Below are 21530 nucleotides of genomic sequence, written 5' to 3'. Positions count from 1 at the left end.
GTGCTGGGACCTTGTAAGAACCTGAATCCTTCTAAAAAAAATATAATGCTGTAGAACACCCATTAAAGCTTTTAAGAATATAATCCCATGCCACCTACAAAATCATACCAGGGCTAACGGCCATACATGTTTCTATGAAAACCATTATGCATGGAGAATTGCCATAAAACATTTGGTTATTTCTGTGAAGGAGAAAGGAGAATTGGAAATCCGTGCCATGTACTATAATATGTATTACATATTAACTAAGAATACACTAAAGAACCATTTCACATGACAAAAATACAACCATAAGTCATATCTAATCTTTTCTAATGCTTACGACAGCTGTCAGTTATGCATGCTTAGCATCTAAGGGCAGCCAGTTCAGCAGGACATTTCATCTTACTACCTTCAAAAAGTATTCATGCCCTTGACTTATTCCACATTGTTGTATTACAGCCTGAATTTAAAATTGATTACAAAAAAATGTTCTCACCCATCTACACATAATGACAAAGTGAAAACATCCTTTTAGAAATTAGCAAATTTATTGAAAATGAAATACAGAAATATCAAATTTACATAAAGTATTCACACTCCTGAGTCAATACATGTTAGAATCACCTTTGGCAGCAATTACAGCTTTGAGTCTTTCTGGGTAAATCTAAGAGCTTTGGATACCTATATTGTATAATATTTGCACATTATTCTTAAATAAAATCTTCAAGCTCTGTCAAGTTGGTTGTTGATCATTGCTAAACAGCCACCTCCAACTCTTGCCATAGATGTTCAAGGAGATTTAAGTAAAAACAAGGCCACTCAGGAACATTCAATGTCATCTTGGTATGCAACATCTGTGTATATTTGGCCTTGTGTTTCAGGTTATTGTCCTGCTGAAAGGTGATTTTGTCATCCAGTGTGTTGGAAGCAGACTGAACCAGGTTTTCGTCTAGAGCTAAGCACAGGCAAAAGCCTATTCCATTTCTTTTAATCCTAAAAATAAAACGTTCTAGTCCTTGCCGATGACAAGCATACCCATAACATGATGCACAACTAGCTCTCACAGGTCTCACGTTCATCCATCTTTCTCAAACATAACATTTTGAAGTTGTTCCAGATGTCAAATTTGGAAGTATTTAAGGCATGAACTCCACATTTTTAAGGTTAAGTTTAGGGTAACTCAGCAATATTAAGGTTAGGCATTAACTCTTAATGGTTAAGATTGGGATAGGCTTAAAACGAAACTCTCTAAAACCACTTTCTATTGCTGGATTCGAACATGCGAACCTTTGGCTTACGCCTATCCACCATCCCTGTCCTCAACGTCCTACAAACAACAAAACCTACTTGAAGATATTGCTCACTGTTGCCCCTAGTGGCCAGTTTCCACGTCATCTCCCGATTGAGCTAGACAATCTATGCCTTCTCCTTCTAAAATTATCTGCCGAAATTGTTGCAACCCCTATTACTAGCCTATTCAACCTATCGTCTGAGATCCCCAAAGATTGGAAAGCTGCCGTGGTCATCCCCCTCTTCAAAAGGGGGAGACACACTAGACCCAAACTGTTCAAGACCTACAGTTGAAGTCAGAAGTTGACATACACTTAGGTTGGAGTCATTAAAACTCGTTTTTCAACCACTCCACAAATGTCTTGTTAACAAACTATAGTTTTGGCAAGTCTGTTATGACATCTACTTTGTGCATGACACAAGTACTTTTTCCAACAATTGTTTAAATACAGATTATTTCACTTATAATTCACTGTATCAAAAATCCAGTGGGTCAGAAGTGTACATACACTAAGTTGACTGTGCCTTTAAACAGTTTGGAAAATTCCCTAAAATGATGACATGGCTTTTAAAGCTTCTGATAGGCTAATTGACATCATTTGAGTCAATTGGAGGTGTACCTGTGGAGGTATTTCAAGGCCTACCTTCAAACTCAGTGCCTCTTTGCTTAACATCATGGGAAAATCAAAAGAACGCAGCAAAGACCTCCACAAGTCTGGTTCATCCTTGGGAGCAATTTCCAAACACCTGAAGGTACCATATTCATCTGTACAAACAATAGTACGCAAGTATAAACACCATGGGACTACGCAGCCCTCATACCGTTCAGGAAGGAGACGCGTTCTGTCTCCTAGAAATGAATGTACCTCGGTGAGAAAAGTGCAAATCAATCCCAGAACAGCAGCAAAGGACCTTGTGAAGATGCTGGAGGAAACCGGTACAAAGGGTATCTATACCCACAGTAAAACGAGTCCTATAATTGGCATAACCTGAAAGGCCGTTCTACAAGGAAGAAGCCACTGCTCCAAAACCGCCATAAAAAGCCAGACTACGGTTTGCAACTCCACATGGAAACAATGCTACTTTTTGGAGAAATGTCCTCTGGTCTGATGAAACAAAAATAGAACCATTTGGCCATAATGGCCATTGTTATGTTTGGAGGAAAAAGGGGGAGGCCTGCAAGCCGGAGAACACCATCCCAACCGTGAAGCACAGGGGTGGCAGCATCATGTTGTGGGGGTGCTTTGCTGCAGGAGGGACTGGTGCACTTCACAAAATAGATGGCATCATGATGCAGGACAATTATGTGTATGTATTGAAGCAACATCTCAAGACATCAGTCAGGGAGTTAAAGCTTGGTCACAAAATGGGTCTTCCAAATGGACAATGACCCCAAGCATACTTCCAATGTTGTGGCAAAATGGCTTAAGGACAACAATGTCAAGGTATTGGAGTGGCCATCGTAAAGCCCTGACCTCAATCCTTTAAAAGAAATTGTGGGCAGAACTGAAAAAGCGTGTGCGAGCAAGGAGGCCTACAAACCTGACTCAATTACACCAGCTCTGTCAGGAGGAATGGGCCAAAATTCACCCAACTTATTGTGGGAAGCTTGTGGAAGGCTACCCAAAATGTTTGACCCAATTTAAACAATTTAAAGGCAATCCTACCAAATACTAATTAAGTGTATGCATGTAAACTTCTGACCCACTGGAAATGTGATGAAATAAATAAAAGCTGAAATAAATAATTATCTATTATTCTGACATTTCACATTCTTAAAATAAAGTGGTGATCCTAACTGACCTAAAACAGGGAATTTTTTGCTAGGATTAAATGTCAGGAATTGTGAAAAACTGAGTTTAAATGTATTTGGCTAAAGTGTATGTAAACTTCAGACTTCAACAGTATATCTGAATGTAGGCATACTTAAGATATACAGTGCCCTCTATTATTGGGAAAGTAAAGCAACTTTTGAAAATTATGGCTCTATACTTCAAAATGTTAGTCATTGTTACATTTGAGACTTGTCACTTTAATTAAGGGTCTTTTCATCTATTTCAGCTGAACCGTATTTGTACATAGTCCTCCCCCCTCCCATTTTAGGGGAGCAAAAGTATTTGGCCAAATTCACTTGTGTTTTAAAGCAGTGAAAAGTTAAGTATTTGGTCCCATATTCATAGCACACATTGACTACATAAAGGTTGTGACTCTACAAATCTGTTGGATATATTTGCTGTGTTCCAGCATTTTTATTTACTTTTTTTGGGGGGGGGGGGGGTATATGTAATCTTCTGACTTCAACTGTATATCCATCCTGCCCAGCCTTTCTAATATCTTCAAAAGCCAAGTTAAACAGATCACTGGCCATTTCGAATCCCACCGTACCGTCTCCACACTAAAGGTCCTAAACGATATCATAACCGCCATCTATAAAAGACAGTACTGTGCAACTGTCTCCATCGACCTGGCCAAGGCTTTCGACTCTGTCAGTCACCGCATTCTTATCGGCAGACTCAATAGCCTTGGCTTCTCAAATGAATGCCTCGCCTGGTTCTCCAACTACTTCTCAGACAGAGTTCAGTGTGTCAAATCGGAGGGCCTGTTGTCCGGACCTCTGGCAGTCTTTGGGGGTGCCACAGGGTTCAATTCTCAGGACAACTTTTTTTCTGTATATATAAATGATGTTGCTCGTGCTGCTGGTGATTCTCTGATCCACCTCTACGCAGATGACACCATTCTGTATACATCTGGCCCTTCTTTGGACACTGTGCTAACAAACCTCCAAACAAGCTTCAACGCCATACAACTCTACTTCCGTGGCCTCTAACTGCTTTTAAATGCTAGTAAAACTAAGTGCATGCGCTTCAATCGATTGCTGCCCGCACTCTCCCACCCAACTAGCATCACGACTCTGGACGGTTTGAACTTAGAATATGTGGAGATCTACAATTACCTAGGTGTCTGGTTAGACTGTAAACTCTCCTTCCAGACTCACATCTTCAATCCAAAATTAAATTTACATTTAAGTCATTTAGCAGACGCTCTTATCCAGAGCGACTTACAAATTGGTGCATTCACCTTATGACATCCAGTGGAACAGTAGTGCATCTAAATCTTTTAAGGGGGGTGAGAGGGATTACTTTATCCTATCCTAGGTATTCCTTAAAGAGGTGGGGTTTCAGGTGTCTCCGGAAGGTGGTGATTGACTCCGCTGTCCTGGCGTCGTGAGGGAGTTTGTTCCACCATTGGGGGGCCAGAGCAGCGAACAGTTTTGACTGGGCTGAGCGGGAACTGTACTTCCTCAGTGGTAGGGAGGCGAGCAGGCCAGAGGTGGATGAACGCAGTGCCCTTGTTTGGGTGTAGGGCCTGATCAGAGCCTGGAGGTACTGAGGTGCCGTTCCCCTCACAGCTCCGTAGGCAAGCACCATGGTCTTGTAGCGGATGCGAGCTTCAACTGGAAGCCAGTGGAGAGAGCGGAGGAGCGGGGTGACGTGAGAGAACTTGGGAAGGTTGAACACCAGACGGGCTGCGGCGTTCTGGATGAGTTGTAGGGGTTTAATGGCACAGGCAGGGAGCCCAGCCAACAGCGAGTTGCAGTAATCCAGACGGGAGATGACGAGTGCCTGGATTAGGACCTGCACCGCTTCCTGTGTGAGGCAGGGTCGTACTCTGCGGATGTTGTAGAGCATGAACCTACAGGAACGGGCCACCGCCTTGATGTTAGTTGAGAACGACAGGGTGTTGTCCAGGATCACGCCAAGGTTCTTAGCGCTCTGGGAGGAGGACACAATGGAGTTGTCAACCGTGATGGCGAGATCATGGAACGGGCAGTCCTTCCCCGGGAGGAAGAGCAGCTCCGTCTTGCCGAGGTTCAGCTTGAGGTGGTGATCCGTCATCCACACTGATATGTCTGCCAGACATGCAGAGATGCGATTCGCCACCTGATCATCAGAAGGGGGAAAGGAGAAGATTAATTGTGTGTCGTCTGCATAGCAATGATAGGAGAGACCATGTGAGGTTATGACAGAGCCAAGTGACTTGGTGTATAGCGAGAATAGGAGAGGGCCTAGAACAGAGCCCTGGGGGACACCAGTGGTGAGAGCACGTGGTGTGGAGACGGATTCTCGCCACGCCACCTGGTAGGAGCGAACTGTCAGGTAGGACGCAATCCAAGCGTGGGCCGCGCCGGAGATGCCCAACTCGGAGAGGGTGGAGAGGAGGATCTGATGGTTCACAGTATCGAAGGCAGCCGATAGGTCTAGAAGGATGAGAGCAGAGGAGAGAGAGTTAGCTTTAGCAGTGCGGAGCGCCTCCGTGATACAGAGAAGAGCAGTCTCAGTTGAATGACTAGTCTTGAAACCTGACTGATTTGGATCAAGAAGGTCATTCTGAGAGAGATAGCGGGAGAGCTGGCCAAGGACGGCACGTTCAAGAGTTTTGGAGAGAAAAGAAAGAAGGGATACTGGTCTGTAGTTGTTGACATCGGAGGGATCGAGTGTAGGTTTTTTCAGAAGGGGTGCAACTCTCGCTCTCTTGAAGACGGAAGGGACGTAGCCAGCGGTCAGGGATGAGTTGATGAGCGAGGTGAGGTAAGGGAGAAGGTCTCCGGAAATGGTCTGGAGAAGAGAGGAGGGGATAGGGTCAAGCGGGCAGGTTGTTGGGCGGCCGGCCGTCACAAGACGCGAGATTTCATCTGGAGAGAGGGGGAGAAAGAGGTCAGAGCACAGGGTAGGGCAGTGTGAGCAGAACCAGCGGTGTCGTTTGACTTAGCAAACGAGGATCGGATGTCATCGACCTTCTTTTCAAAATGGTTGACGAAGTCATCTGCAGAGAGGGAGGAGGGGGAGGGGGAGGAGGATTCAGGAGGGAGGAGAAGGTTGCAAAGAGCTTCCTAGGGTTAGAGGCAGATGCTTGGAATTTAGAGTGGTAGAAAGTGGCTTTAGCAGCAGAGAGAGAAGAGGAAAATGTAGAGAGGAGGGAGTGAAAGGATGTCAGGTCCGCAGGGAGGCGAGTTTTCCTCCATTTCCGCTCGGCTGCCCGGAGCCCTGTTCTGTGAGCTCGCAATGAGTCGTTGAGCCACGGAGCGGGAGGGGAGGACCGAGCCGGCCTGGAGGATAGGGGACATAGAGAGTCAAAGGATGCAGAAAGGGGGAGGAGAGGAGGGTTGAGGAGGCAGAATCAGGAGATAGGTTGGAGAAGGTTTGAGCAGAGGGAAGAGATGATAGGATGGAAGAGGAGAGAGTAGCGGGGGAGAGAGAGCGAAGGTTGGGACGGCGCGATACCATCCGAGTAGGGGCAGTGTGGGAAGTGTTGGATGAGAGCGAGAGGGAGAAGGATACAAGGTAGTGGTCGGAGACTTGGAGGGGAGTTGCAATGAGGTTAGTGGAAGAACAGCATCTAGTAAAGATGAGGTCGAGCGTATTTCCTGCCTTGTGAGTAGGGGGGGAAGGTGAGAGGGTGAGGTCAAAAGAGGAGAGGAGTGGAAAGAAGGAGGCAGAGAGGAATGAGTCCAAGGTAGACGTGGGGAGGTTAAAGTCGCCCAGAACTGTGAGAGGTGAGCCGTCCTCAGGAAAGGAGCTTATCAAGGCATCAAGCTCATTGATGAACTCTCCGAGGGAACCTGGAGGGCGATAAATGATAAGGATGTTAAGCTTGAAAGGGCTGGTAACTGTGACAGTATGGAATTCAAAGGAGGCGATAGACAGATGGGTAAGGGGAGAAAGAGAGAATGACCACTTGGGAGAGATGAGGATCCCGGTGCCACCACCCCGCTGACCAGAAGCTCTCGGGGTGTGCGAGAACACGTGGGCAGACGAAGAGAGAGCAGTAGGAGTAGCAGTGTTGTCTGTGGTGATCCATGTTTCCGTCAGTGCCAAGAAGTCGAGGGACTGGAGGGAGGCATAGGCTGAGATGAACTCTGCCTTGTTGGCTGCAGATCGGCAGTTCCAGAGGCTACCGGAGACCTGGAACTCCACGTGGGGGTCGCGCTGGGACCACCAGATTAGGGTGGCGCGGCCACGCGGTGTGGAGCGTTTGTATGGTCTGTGCAGAGAGGAGAGAACAGGGATAGACAGACACATAGTTGACAGGCTACATAAGAGGCTACGCTAATGCAAAGGAGATTGGAATGACAAGTGGACTACACGACTCGAGTGTTCAGAAAGTTAAGCTTACGTAGCAAGAATCTTATTGACTAAAATGATTAAAATGATACAGTACTGCTGAAGTAGGCTAGCTGGCAGAGGCTGCGTTGTTGACTATGTAGGCTAGCTGGCAGTGTCTGCGTTGTTGACACTACACTAATCAAGTTGTTCCGTTGAGTGTAATGGTTTCTACTGTGCTACTGTGCTGCTATTCGGGGCTAGCTGGCTAGCTAGCAGTGTTGATCTACGTTACGTTGCGTTAAAAGAACGACAATAGCTGGCTAGCTAACCTAGGAAATCGCTCAAGACTACACAATTATCTTTGATACAAAGACGGCTATGTAGCTAGCTATGTAGCTAGCTACGATCAAACAAATCAAGCCGTTGTACTGTAATGAAATGAAAAATGTGATACTACCTGTGGAGCGAAGCGAAATGCGACCGGATTGTTGAGTGCGGAAGTTCTGTTACGTTAAGGACGACGAATAGCTGGCTAGCTAACCTCGGTAAATTAAGATAATCACTCTAAAACTACACACTCTAAACTACACAATTATCTTGGATACGAAGACAGCAAAGACAACTATGTAGCTAGCTAACACTACACTAATCAAGTCGTTCAGTTGAGTGAAAGTTGTGCTGCTAATCGGTAGACGGTGGACTAGCTAACGGTAGACGTTAGCTAGCTAGCTAGCTGCAGGGCGGTGTAGACTGCGTTAGGACGACGAAATACGATAATTACGCAATTATCTATGATACAAAGACGGCAATGTAGCTAGCTAAGAAGAAAAATTGCTAAGATTAGACAAATCAAACCGTTGTACTATAATGAAATGTAATGAAATGTACTACTACCTACTACCTGCGGACCGAGTGCAGATGCGACCGCTCGCTCCAACCCGGATACGTAAATCTAGAATCGGCTTCCTATTTCGCAAAGCCTCCTTCACTCATGCTGCCAAACATACCCTCGTAAAACTGACTATCCTACCGATCCTTGACTTTGGCTATGTCATTTACAAAATAGCCTCCAACACTCTACTCAGCCAACTGGATGTAGTCCATCACAGTGCCATTTGTTTCATCACCAAAGCCCCATATACTACCCACCACTGCGAACTGTATGCTCTCATTGGTTGGCCCTCACTACATATTCGTTGCCAAACCCACTGGCTCCAGGTCATCTATAAGTCTTTGCTAGGTAAAGCCCCGCCTTATCGTAGCTCACTGGTCACCATAGAAACACCCACCCGTAGCACACACTCCAGCAGGTATATTTCACTGGTCATTCCCAAAGCAAACACATCCTTTGGCTGCCTTTTCTTCCAGTTCTCTGCTGCCAATGACTGGAACAAATTGCAAAAATCACTGAAACTGGAGTGTTGTATCTCACTCTCTAACTTTAAGCATCAGCTGTCAGAGCAGCTTACGGATCACTGTACCTGTACACAGACAATCTGTAAATAGCACACCCAACCACCTCATCCCCATATTGTTACTTATCCTCTTGCACCCCAGTATCTCTACATGCACATCTATCACTCCAGTGTTAATGCTAAATTGTAATTATTTTGCCTCTATGGCATATTTGGACACACTGTACATAGACTTTTATTTTGTGTTATTAACTGTACGTTTGTTTATCTGTAACTGTTTTTGTCGCACTGCATTGCTTTATCTTGGCCAGGTCGCAGTTGTGAATGAGAACTTGTTCTCAACTGGCCTACCTGGTTAAATGAAGGTGAAATAAATCAAATAAAAGTTAGAAGTAGAAGTTCTCGTCCCACTCCATTACAGCCCCATCAATGTGGACATACTCGCCTCTCCATTTCCTGTATTCCATGATCAGTGCCTTTGTCTTGCTGACGTTAAGGGAGAGGTTGTTGTCCTGTCACCACACTGCCAGGTCTCAGACCTCCTCCCTATAGGCTGTTTCAGTCATTGGTGATCAGGCTTACCACCATCGTGTCGTTTGCAAACTTGATGTTGACGTTGGAATTGTGCGCTACTACCACACAGTTGTGGTTGAACAGGGAGTACAGGATGGAACTAAGCAAACACCAAGGGTCCCCCATGTTGATGGTCAGTGTGGAAGATGTGTTGCCGCCTGGGGGTTGCCCTCACCGCCTGGGGTCGGCCCATTAGGGAGTCCAGGATCCAGTTGCAGAGGGAGGTGTTCAGTCCCAGGGTCCTGAGCTCGGAGGGGACTATGGTGTTAAATGCTGAGATGTAGTCAATGGACAGCATTCTTAAATAGGCATTCCTTTTATTCAGGTGGGTGAGGGCAGTGTGGAGTGCAACAGTGATTGAGTCATTTGTGGATCTGTTGGGGCATTATGCAAATTGGAGTGGGTCCAGGGTGTCTGGGATGATGGCGTTGATGTTAGCCATGACCAACCATTTCATAGCTATAGATGCGAGTGCTACGGGGTGATAGTCATTTAGGCAGGTAACCTGGGAATTCCTGGGCACAGGGACTGTAGTGGTCTGCTTGAAACACATTTTGCATCTCAGACCAGGTCAGAGATAGGTTGAAAATGTCAGTGAAGACACTTGCCAGCTGGTCTGCGCATTTTCAGAGTATGTCCTGGTTTTCGGTCTGGCCCTGCAACCTTGTTAACCTATTAAAAAAAGGTCTTAATCACATCGGCTATGGAACACGAGATCACACAGCTGGAACAGCTGGTAATCTCATGCATGGTTCAGTGTTGCTGGTCTTTGAAGCAAGCATAGAAAGGCATTTAGCTCATCTGGCTGGTTCAAGTAACTGGGCAGCTTGCGGCTGGGTTTCCCTTTGTAATCCGTGATAGTTTGCAAACCCTGCCACATCGGTCGAGCGTCAGAGTCAGTGTAGTAGGATTCGATCTTAGTCCTGTAGACGCTTTGCTGTTTGATGGCTCGGAGGTCGTAGCATGAGTTCTTATAAGCATCCGGATTAGCGTCCTGCTCCTTGAAAGCGGCAGCTCTAGCCTTTAGCTCAGTGCGGACGTTGCCTGTAATCTATTCTGGATGGGGTATGCACATGCTCTGTGGGGACAACGTTGTCGATCCACTTATTAATTAAGCTGGTGACTGATGTGGTAAACTCTTCAAAATTATCAGATGAATCCTGGAACATTCCAGTCTGTGCTAGCGAAATAATCCTGTAGTTTAGCATCCGCTTCATTGGACTACTCCCGCATTCAGCGTGTCACTGGTACTTTTTGCTTGTAAGCAGGAGGATAGAGTTATGGTCTGATTTGCCAAAGGGAGGTTGAGGTAGGTCCTTGTATCCTTGTATGCATTTGTGTGTGTGGAGTAAAGGTGATCTAGAGTTTTGTCGCTTCTAGTTGCACAGGTGACAAGCTGGTAAAAACGAGGTAAAACGGATTTCGGTTTCCCTGCATTCAAATCACCAGCCATAAGAAACTGAACGTGCATTTTCTTGTTTGCTTATGGCCCTATACAGCTTGTTGAGTCTGGTCTTAGTGCCAGCATCGGTTTGTGGTGGTAAATGGGCAGCTAATATATAGATAAACTCTTGGTAAATATGGTCTGCAGCTTATCATGAGGTATTCTAACTCATGCGACCTATTTTAAATATCCTTTTTTTTTATCTATACAGTATATTAAATACTTTTTCACTGCTTAGCCTTCAAAAGAATATATATTTCTCTGAAATCCCAACATGTCACTACACCTCTACAGAGATTCCACCAGTGGGTGAAGACAATTTGCTAGCCCCCAGTAGTTTATAAAATACATACAAATATATGTTTCGCAGTATAAAAATGACTTATGTTTTCTTATTAAATAAGTTCAATGAAAGATTGTTTTCCCAACAAGTTATTTTTCATTTGAAAGTGTTCTTATATAAAAATGGTGACAAAGTAAAAAAGGAAAAGCATTTACCACTGCAATTCAAAAATGACTCCTAATTATGTTATGACTCATTACTTTACTTTATCTGGACATTTCCCATGACTATCACACAATCATATTTATACCCCAAGAGTCCTGGGAGATGCCCACTGCAGTCATTGCAACCCTTCACTTTGACCAATTCCTCATTATTTTTCCCGCAAACTCCTCCAGTCCTTTCCTTATCCAAGCGATACATCAATTATTAGTCATAGCCGCTAGCCCCAGAGCGACAGGGACCGCTTTGTCCATCTCCTTCTCATCTTGGCTGCCACAGAGAGAATACCTGACATCCTACACTCCAATCACATTATATCTCTCCCATTTCCTGCTCACATCCAAACAAGGCCAAGCTTTTTGGCAGCGAATCGCAACAACTCATCCTCAAAAAGGTTAATACAGAAACCGTAGTTTCCGCTTAGTCACTCACTAACTCAATTTGAAGGAAACAAATTATGTTTGACAACGTCTTTTACAAACAACTTTTCTTATTTTGTCCTCTGCTCACCAGATCACAATGACAGCATAATATGCTGAGGTAAACGCTGCTATTATTCCTATACCCAATGTTGCTCCATTTTCTCATTAGGTTACACTTAATGTTATAGCCTCGACACACATACCATCAAACTAATTGTGGCTTCCCATAACATATTAAATGCATTTTCATTACAAGCACTATTAGATTGCTGTGCCCCTTCATTGGGCACCTAATTTATCACTCAAACAATTCTGGAAACTGACCAACCAACACACAAAGTGTCATTTCAGTCAACATCAACTCTGCAGAAAGGAATTGAAGCTGGCAGGTGAAGTGGAGAATCACACTCACTCCTTTACCTCACAATATGGCCCACATACTTTCCTTAAATCATTCACTGGTACTGAAGCACGACTGATGCATAAAACACTCCACCTTATAGCAGAGAGAGACACGAGAGATACTGTACATAGACAGACATAATGTAGAAGGGAAATGAGAAGAGGTACCACAAGAGAGACACAGAAATGGAAAAGGCAGAAATAAGGAAAAGGCAGACAAAAAGAGAAAGATCCCTTGGAGGATGAGCTGGCAAAACGGTTAAGCTCAGTGAGGCGTATCTCTATCTTCTCTCCCTCCCTCTCTAGCCCCCTCTGCTCCTGGACACAATCAACACTGAATCAACAAGCTAATCAGAATCACAAGGCCAAACTGTTGGCACCCTCACCTCTTCGCAGGCTGCCCTAATCTCAAACACATGATAGAGACAAATCCAATGAGCTCCATCCATTCAGCAATCAGTTATCTCGCAAGCCAGTGCCATGACAGGACAAATTTGACCCCTATTGCATCAGAAGTGAGGTTGTCTTTACTGGAGAGATTAGGCTCACAATGTAACAGGGTGGAGATTCTTGGTTGGGTCACTGCTGTTTATCCTTGAGGGAAATGTTTTGACCTCAGACAGTAACCAGACGTGCAAATTAGATGAATTTATGATTTGTTTGAAGTGACGGCAAAAGACATGCAGGAATAAACCTAACACAGAGAGCCGTTTGAAGTTGACACAAAAGAACAAAAAGAAGCTGATATGCTTCAATGTCTCGTGTGTCCAATTCTAAAAATGAACTTTCTCACCAATCATTGATCACCAATCATTGAAGATACTGTGTGTCTATTGTGACATCTCTAAATCAGAACCTACAGAACTAACGTGTTTCTAGTCATCAAACTACAACTTCACCACCGCCGTAGTGCTCTGTGGGACACAGTAATACTCAAGGACTTGCTCTCGGTTTAACTTTCCTGCCTGTAGCGAATTAACTACATGTGTAAGGGGCACAGAGTCAAACTTTGGCCCAGTCAGCAGCACACACACGTCTGCCCCATACTCCGTCTCGTCTAGTCAGTAGGGCTCGTCCATATGGAGATGGTTAAAAGCCTCATTAGTCGGCCTACTTGAAATACAGTCGCAGTGACGCTTGTCCATAAAAGCACAAAGTAGAGTGGTTTCTGCGGTGGCATTAACCAGGTCGAGGCATCGAACCCCAGAGACTTGGCACAGGCCACGTTCGCTCGAGTGATGGCTGAAACCTGAACGCATTCCAAGAAAGGAGAAGGAAGGACGTTTTCTTGGAAGGTTTCTGGAACCTTTTCGTTGGAGTAGACTCATCCATCTTTGGGTGAGGAAGGATGGAACATTTTCAGAAAAAATGTATGGTAGCCTACAATGGGATATGGTCCATTGAAAGAAAAATGACTTGGTTTTACTCAAAACATATGGTATTACAAAAGTCTAGCTTGAGGGAAGGCAAAATCTTTCACTGGATCGACATAATTTTTTACAATTCTGTCTGTCTAAAAACTAGAGGATCCACCAATAGGACAACCATCTACAATGTGACATTTCATCTGTATTGAACAGGTGACATTAAATCACCCTAACTTCTGAAGTTAGGGATATGTGTCTATACGTGAAGCTTTATGGCTAAAGTATGTTAGTTTGAGGGTTGGATAATGTTACCCAAAAGTGTGTTCGAGAGAGATTTGCTGGGCTGTTTGATTCAGACCCTAAAAGTTCTGATCTGTTTGGTGAGCTGACAATATGAAAAAGGGCAGGCCTAAAGCCACTCCCTGAAAAATCTACACACAGGAGAAATTATGCAGAGCTATTGAGAGGTTTTATAATCAAACAGCACTCCAATTTTAATGGTGTGTGTGTGCGCGCATGTATGTATGCGTGTCCTCATTACCAGTTCACTTGAAACAAGAACATTTGATTTCTTATTGAGAAGCTTTATTTATTTTACCTTTATTTAACTATGCAAGTCAGTTAAGAACACATTCTTATTTTCAATGATGACCTAGGAACAGTGGGTTAACTGCCTTGTTCAGGGGCAGAACAACAGATTTGTACCTTGTCAGCTCGGGATTCGATCTTGTACCCTTTCGGTTACTAGTCCAACGCTCTAACCACTAGACTACCTGCCACCCCACCTTTCGTCTTAATAATTATTGCCAAACAAATATTATACAGTCGTGGCCAAAAGTTTTGAGAATGACACAAATATTAATTTTCCACAAAGTTTACTGCTTCAGTGTCTTTAGATATTTTTGCCAGATGTTACTATGGAATACTGAAATATAATTACCAGCATTTCATAAGTGTCAAAGGCTTTTATTGACAATTACATGAAGTTGATGCAAAGAGTCAATATTTGCAGTGTTGACCCTTCTTTTTCAAGACCTCTGTAATACGCCCTGGCATGCTGTCAATTCACTTCTGGGCCACATCCTGACTGGTGGCAGCCCATTCTTGCATAATCAATGCTTGGAGTTTCTCTGAATTTGTGGGTTTGTTTGTCCACCCGCCTCTTGAGGATTGACCACAAGTTCTCAATGGGATTAAGGTTTGGGGTGTTTCCTGGCCATGGACCCAAAATATCGATGTTTTGTTCCCCCGAAACACTTACTTATCATTTTTGCCTTATGGCAAGGTGCTCCATCATGCTGGAAAAGGCATTGTTCGTCACCAAACTGTTCCTGGATGGTTGGGAGAAGTTGCTCTCGGAGGATGTGTTGGTACCATTCTTTATTCATGGCTTGTTCTTAGGCAAAATTGTGAATCAGCCCACACCCTTGGCTGAGAAGCTACCCCACACATGAATGGTCTGAGGATGCTTTACTGTTGGCATGACACAAGACTGATGGTAGCACTCACCTTGTCTTCTCCGGACAAGCTTTTTTCCGGATGCCCCAAACAATCGGAAAGGGGATTCATCAGAGAAAATGACTTTACCTCAGTCCACAGCAGTCCAATCTCTGTACCTTTTGCAGAATATCAGTCTGTCCCTGATGTTTTTCTTGGAGAGAAGTTGCTTCTTTGCTGCCCTTCTTGACACCAGGCCATCCTCAAAGTCTTCGCCTCACTGTGCGTGCAGATACACTCACACCTGCCTGCTGCCATTCCTGAACAAGCTCTGTACTGGTGGGACCCCGATACCGCAGCTGAATCAACTTTAGGAGACGGTCGTGGCGCTTGCTGGACTTTCTTGGGCGCCCTGAAGCTTTCTTCACAACAATTGAACCGCTCTCCTTGAAGTTCTTGATGATCCGATAAATGGTTGATTTAGGTGCAATCTTACTGGCAGCAATATCCTTGCCTGTGAAGCCCTTTTTGTGCAAAGCAATGATGATGGCACGTGTTTCCTTGCAAGTAATCATGTTTGACAGAGGAAGAACAATGTTTCCAAGCACCACCCTCCTTTTGAAGCTTCCAGTCTGTTAGTCAAACTCAATCAGCATGACAGAGTGATCTCCAGCCTTTTCCTCGTCAACACTCACACCTGTGTTAATGAGAGAATCACTGATGATGTCAGCTGGTCCTTTTGTGGCAAGGCTGAAATGCAGTGGAAATGTTTTTTGGGGTTAATTTGCATGGCAAAGAGGGACCTTGCAATTAATTATCTCTCTTCATAACATTCTGGAGTATATGCAAATTGTCATCATACAAACTGAGGCAGCAGACTTTGTGAAAATTAATAGTGTCATTCTCTTTTGGCCACGACTGTACAGCCGTAAACTTTGAGCAACTTTACAACAAAAGATAAAACTATGTATTTGCATTGATTTGACTACAATTATCAACTGTATCGCCACTGACATGGAATGAGCCGTCCTACTGTAAGTGCAGGGTTGTTGGAGAAGCTTCTGGATGAATCCGGTTGGAAAACGGAATCCACAGAGCCGTATAGTAACACTGTCAAAGGCAATTAAAAGTGAAAACCTCAGTCACTAGAGAGATAAAATATGTATTTATGAAAACCACAATAGGTTGTAATTGGGGTCAATACAGAGGTATTACTGCAATACTGGCGTCCTCTGTTCTGTGCCAAAATGTTCTCTAACACAAACACACACCCACCCAGGGTGAGAGGGTCACCACATGGTATCCACTGACCTTTTCTAAATATATGCAGAAAACAGACTCATTAAAGTGATCTCTTTGCTTTTTATTAGGTGTTATATCAATGTAACGCAGACAATTGAGAGGCGTTTCCACTCCCTGCAGATGCCAATTGCGTGTGTCCGGGAGAGTAGGCCTGTGTGTGTGTGTGTGTGTGTGTGTGTGTGTGTGTGGCACATTGATGTCCAGCCACACGTGTATGGGTGTTTGTATGTGTGACGGGAAGAAAGAGAGCGCATACCTAAAGTATGAACATCTGTCAAAGCAAGCATGTCCATATGCAACATTGAATGTGTGACTGTGCGCAGTCTACCAGCAGATGAAAGAATTCAAGTTAGTAAATCAGTCGCTGTCAAAAGAAGGTGAAGTTCAACACAGGAACCTATCAGACAGTCAATATACATGGATTAAAAGTACCCTTTTAATACCTTCAAGAGTCACTGCATAGTATCTTTGAGGTGATAGATTTTGACCCACAGGAGATTTTTACGCTTCATACTAACAATAAAAGATTAATTGAATGCCGGCTATTAACAAAGCATCCGATTACACAAGTGGCGCCAGAGCAAGCGCCATGTGTCTGTTTGAACAAGTACTACAGGACCTTCTGGGGCGGTGTGACCCGTAAGCAATAAGAGAAATTCCCATCAAGAGAGAGGGGGTGTGGGAATTGTGTAAAGGTGCACAGGAGATTGCAGTGTGTGCTTGTGCATGCAGGCGAACAGTGGACTTAGTTTACGGTACTCACCACCAATGATTTAACTTAAATTCCTGTCAATATTCCATCATTTCTGAGCAGCACTGCGATTGGCCAGTACACAGTATTTCTGTCTTACCCATCCACAACATAAGAGACAAACAGAAAGGTTTCCAACAAGCCACCTGAGAGCTCCAAGTGCCAAAAGAATTCAGTCAAGTCACTGTCTCTGGTTTGTTATGTAAGCCTGTGCATTCTTAATGGTCAGGGGTTTGGAGGCGAGCCTGGACCCAGATGCCTGCGTCTGCTGTGTATCTGTGGTGTTCTTGCTGGTAGGCTGTGTTTGTTTGTGTAAGAATAAGCGTATTTGAATGACGGTGGTATGTATAGTATGCAGTGAGAGGGAAGGGATAAACAGTGAAAACAATAGCCTATCTACAATATACTTGGAGGTATTTCTTACATCCTTGCATCCAAACCATGACAAACCACAGGTCTGAAGAGTTGTGTGACTACAATGTACAACCTTTGAACAAATTTACATTTGTAACATCAAAGAAATTAAGGATTGCGCCTTTGTGGCCACAGACTGAAATGCTCCAAACAAAAACATTTAAGCCAATCAACGTGCAGTACTCACAAAACCCCTCCCCCTCATCCCAACCAGGTCAACACTGACCTAATATCTTCCTTTCTATAGACAGATTGTGTTTTTAAATCAGCATTTAAAAATAAATACATGTCCTCTTAGGTCTTTCCCACAAACACTGATCCCAAATCCCCATCCTTCACTCTGGAGAGAACAGTCCTTATGGGGCTGATGTCAAAGGTCACAGAGGATCACTGATCAATAACCCCCTGCCTGATCGATCAGACTGCCTTTTCTTTTCTCTCCACCAACCAGATACAAGCTCACTGTATAACAAGAGAGCTGGGGATAGAACGAGACAGGGGCGAGAGGCCTCCTCCCTTCCTCCCTCTAGGATCCCTAAAGTATTTGAGTCTTGCTTTGACATTGTCAAGGACTAGGCATTGATGAGCGGTGCATCATGATGCACCTGCCTTGCAATGGAGTCCTGCTGTTTTTGTTGTAGAACTAAAAAAGGGGTCTTACAGGAGATGTAGCTCTCCAGTTGGTAATTATTTCCTTATGGCAAAAACACCCACATCTCCAGACATTTACACTTACTCACTACGCTTCTCACCCAGATTGGTAGCCTATTTGACTAACAGAGATATTCTGTACAGAGCAAGTGCCTAGGGCCAAATCCAAATAAAGCTGCAGTGTGTGTGTGTGTGTGTGTGTGTGTGTGTGTGTGTGTGTGTGTGTGTGTGTGTGTGTAAAATGAACATTAATCGCCAATAAGGCATTGATTTTAATGGAATAATCACACACATGAAAGATTTGGCATGTAATGAAGAGCCAGAAATCACCATTATCAAAGTAGATTTCTAACTAAAAATGGGGAGCTAGCCGATGCATATGGACAGAATTATGAAATGTGTCCAGATTAATTTTCAGTTTCTGATGATTGTCTAAACACTAATCAAAATAATCTGTCAGCTTTGATTATCAGAAAAGACAGATAAGGGCTGTTTTTCAGCATCTTTGCCAATACAAAATGCACAGGTTGTATTTTGAGGGCAGTGTTCTCGTTCCAAGAATGAATTATGCTCCTCAAAAGATGAATTGCAGAGCACCAGTAGTTACAAATCAGAGAAATAAGATGACGGAATAGGAAAGGCACTCATTGCTAAATCATTAATAATGAACTTGCATTACGGTGAGTCCAAAGCGGGACCCTAGGATGACATAATATGGACAGGAGCCAAGAGCTGGGCAGTTAAAGGTGGAAGGCATTAACCACCTTCACAACACAGACGCTATCATGGAAGCAGACAAAATCGCTCTGAGTGGGTTTCGGTCATCTTTCACTTTTACTGTCTTATAATATTAAAGTTTGAATTCTTTGAAGCAGACTTGTGTTATGACACAGGGGCTCATACATGGGTTCAAGTCAGATTCATCAAGACTTGAAAAGGCAATTCCGCATTACAACTTTCATCATCTTCAGCCAATACCAATGTGTACATATATGAAAACAATGCATTTCAAAGTTATGTAGAAGAAAATATACATTTCTACCTGATGACAAAAAGTTTACATTAAAAAAATTGTGAATTTCAAAAACACTGAGATTGGCAGTGACATGGTGAACAAGAAAATGACAGGAATCCTGTATAGCTCAACAAAACAAGTAGTAAAAAAATGCTTGTGCATTTTCATTATTGTGTGTCAAACTTGACTGACTCATTGACAGCAACTCACAATTACCCTACATTCTTTCTACATAGAAAGACACACTACAGGCCAAGTGGCTGAATTCCATAATACATTTGCTTAAAATGGACCATTTCATATGCAGCACACCCTCCAGTGACATGGGGAAGGGTAGGAAATTAGTTCACTTTCAAATGAAATGTTGATGAAGATTGGGGATATGATCTGTGCAGCTTTGGCCACTGAGACCTCAATTACGCTCACTCTCCTTCCTTGTCATCTCTATCTTGACATTCTCATTGGTTGTCAGACATCATGCAGGGAGCTAGCCCGAGTCCCCAAATTATGACTATGATTAAAAATGTAGAGATCACAGCTATATTTATAGACAGTTCAACCTGGACCTCACTTCACACACTGACCACAGTCATCATCCTCAAGCAAAGACCACTACATCATCCTTTCACACCTTCCGCTCACCTCCTTACTATGAAATATTAACACCAGCATACTGTATTTTGGAGGGTGGGTTGGATGGGGGAAAGTAGCACCTGTGTATTTCATCACTGGACAGCGATAGACCTGTGTGCTTCCTCTCTAGACAGTAGCTATTAGTGTTGGTAGATACACCTTCATAATGTGTCCATTAGAAGCAGTGTCGATTGCAAACATGACAGTGATACTTGAATGCGGTGTCCTTATAGGACAAGACTGCGTAACACACTGCACCTTCTGTCATTTGTTGTAGATGTACTGTGTGTAACGCAGGAGTATAAAGCCTGTGTGTGTCTTCAGAAAGGACATCGACAATCTTTCTGCCTTACTGTATCGTCTGCAAAAAGCTAGTTGGATCCAGGCCAAGGTGTGTGTGTGTGTGTTTGTTGGAGTGCTGGGAGGGAGATGTAGGCAGGCAAGCAGGCAGGAAGGTACATTGGGTGCCTGTGAGGTCGGGGGGGGGGGTAGGTAGAGTGTTAACAGGGGAGACACCTGACAGCAGTGGGGTGTATGCGCCCTGGCACTTCTGTACATTCATGTCACCGCGGATAAAGTCAGCACCTGTGAAGAAGAACTACAGCACTGCTGCCACGGTCAGGGACAGGAGGAGTTCTATATATTTTGGTTATTGTGTCCTCCTCGGTCTCCCTGTGCTCACTGAACAGACAGCTAGGGACAGGTGGGCACCGGTGGAGATGCCAGCACCCTTGTCATTGTCAGGCACATGGTATGAGATGCATGTACAGAACACAAGCTGAAGCTGTGGTTCTCGCTCTGCTTGGGTAACAGTCAAGAAGTCCACTTGGGATGTGACCTTGTGTGAGTCAAAGTGCCTCTCCTCTCCTTCGACTGGAGAGGCAGGATCTGGCTAACACTTTATTAGAAAATGACAATGGGGCACACGCTAGTGTTAGTAAGTTAGCGCAGATGATACTATTGAGGCACAGCCATGGTGGAGAGTGAGTGTGAAGGGCTAGTAGTGTTGTGTATTGTAGAAGACATGGCATAATGCCCAGAGAGAGTCATCAGATTGAACCAGTGTGTGGGCTGCTTACTTAATTAGACTTTGCACGGTACCGGGTGCAATAATAATCAGTTCTCATTCATCAAACTACTACTGGCTGAAAAAGAGAGTCATCTTACGTTTTTGTAGAGGTTAACACAGAAGGAGTGCCTATATCCATCACACTTCCCTGATCCTGGCTTTCGGCTTTCACTCCTGTCTCCATGTATATGGAATATTAAATAAACACACACACACACACACGCTGGACAGGGGCTGCAAAACAAAGCCAAAACAACTATGATTGGATGGCCCTCCGCTCTTGGCAGCAGTTTACCTGTTCAATAAATCTGCCTCCCGCTTCCAGTCCTGACAAACATGTCTAAGGGGGATCCATGCGCCTTTTCCTGCCCCATAACACACAGCACAGCTCAGCAAAGCCAAAGGTTACCTGGAGTTGGGCTATCTATCAACGTGTTCCCAGTTCACCCCTGAAGAATGGCTTGAGCTAAGTCGAGCTAAAGCCTGGTACTGCCACCTGCTGGCACAGGGAGTAAACAGGGGAACCCCTCAATCCCAGAGTCCTGGAAAACTAACCTCTGCCTGCCAATGTAATGAAGCACTAGCCGGTTAAAGTAGTTATAAAGCTACAGGTAGAGAGGTGCTAAAATTCATGTGAAAACACAAATTGTATGTACACAACATACAGGTAACTGCCAAAATAAAAGTTAACACTTGAAAGAGGGATAAAGTATATTGAAAGCTGCAGTTTCCACACAGGCGTGGTTCCGGAGTT

The sequence above is a fragment of the Oncorhynchus nerka genome, linkage group LG4 (genome assembly GCF_034236695.1).
Source record: "Oncorhynchus nerka isolate Pitt River linkage group LG4, Oner_Uvic_2.0, whole genome shotgun sequence".
NCBI classification, from domain to species: Eukaryota; Metazoa; Chordata; class Actinopteri; order Salmoniformes; family Salmonidae; genus Oncorhynchus; species Oncorhynchus nerka.
Note: the sequence above shows the minus strand (reverse complement) of the source record.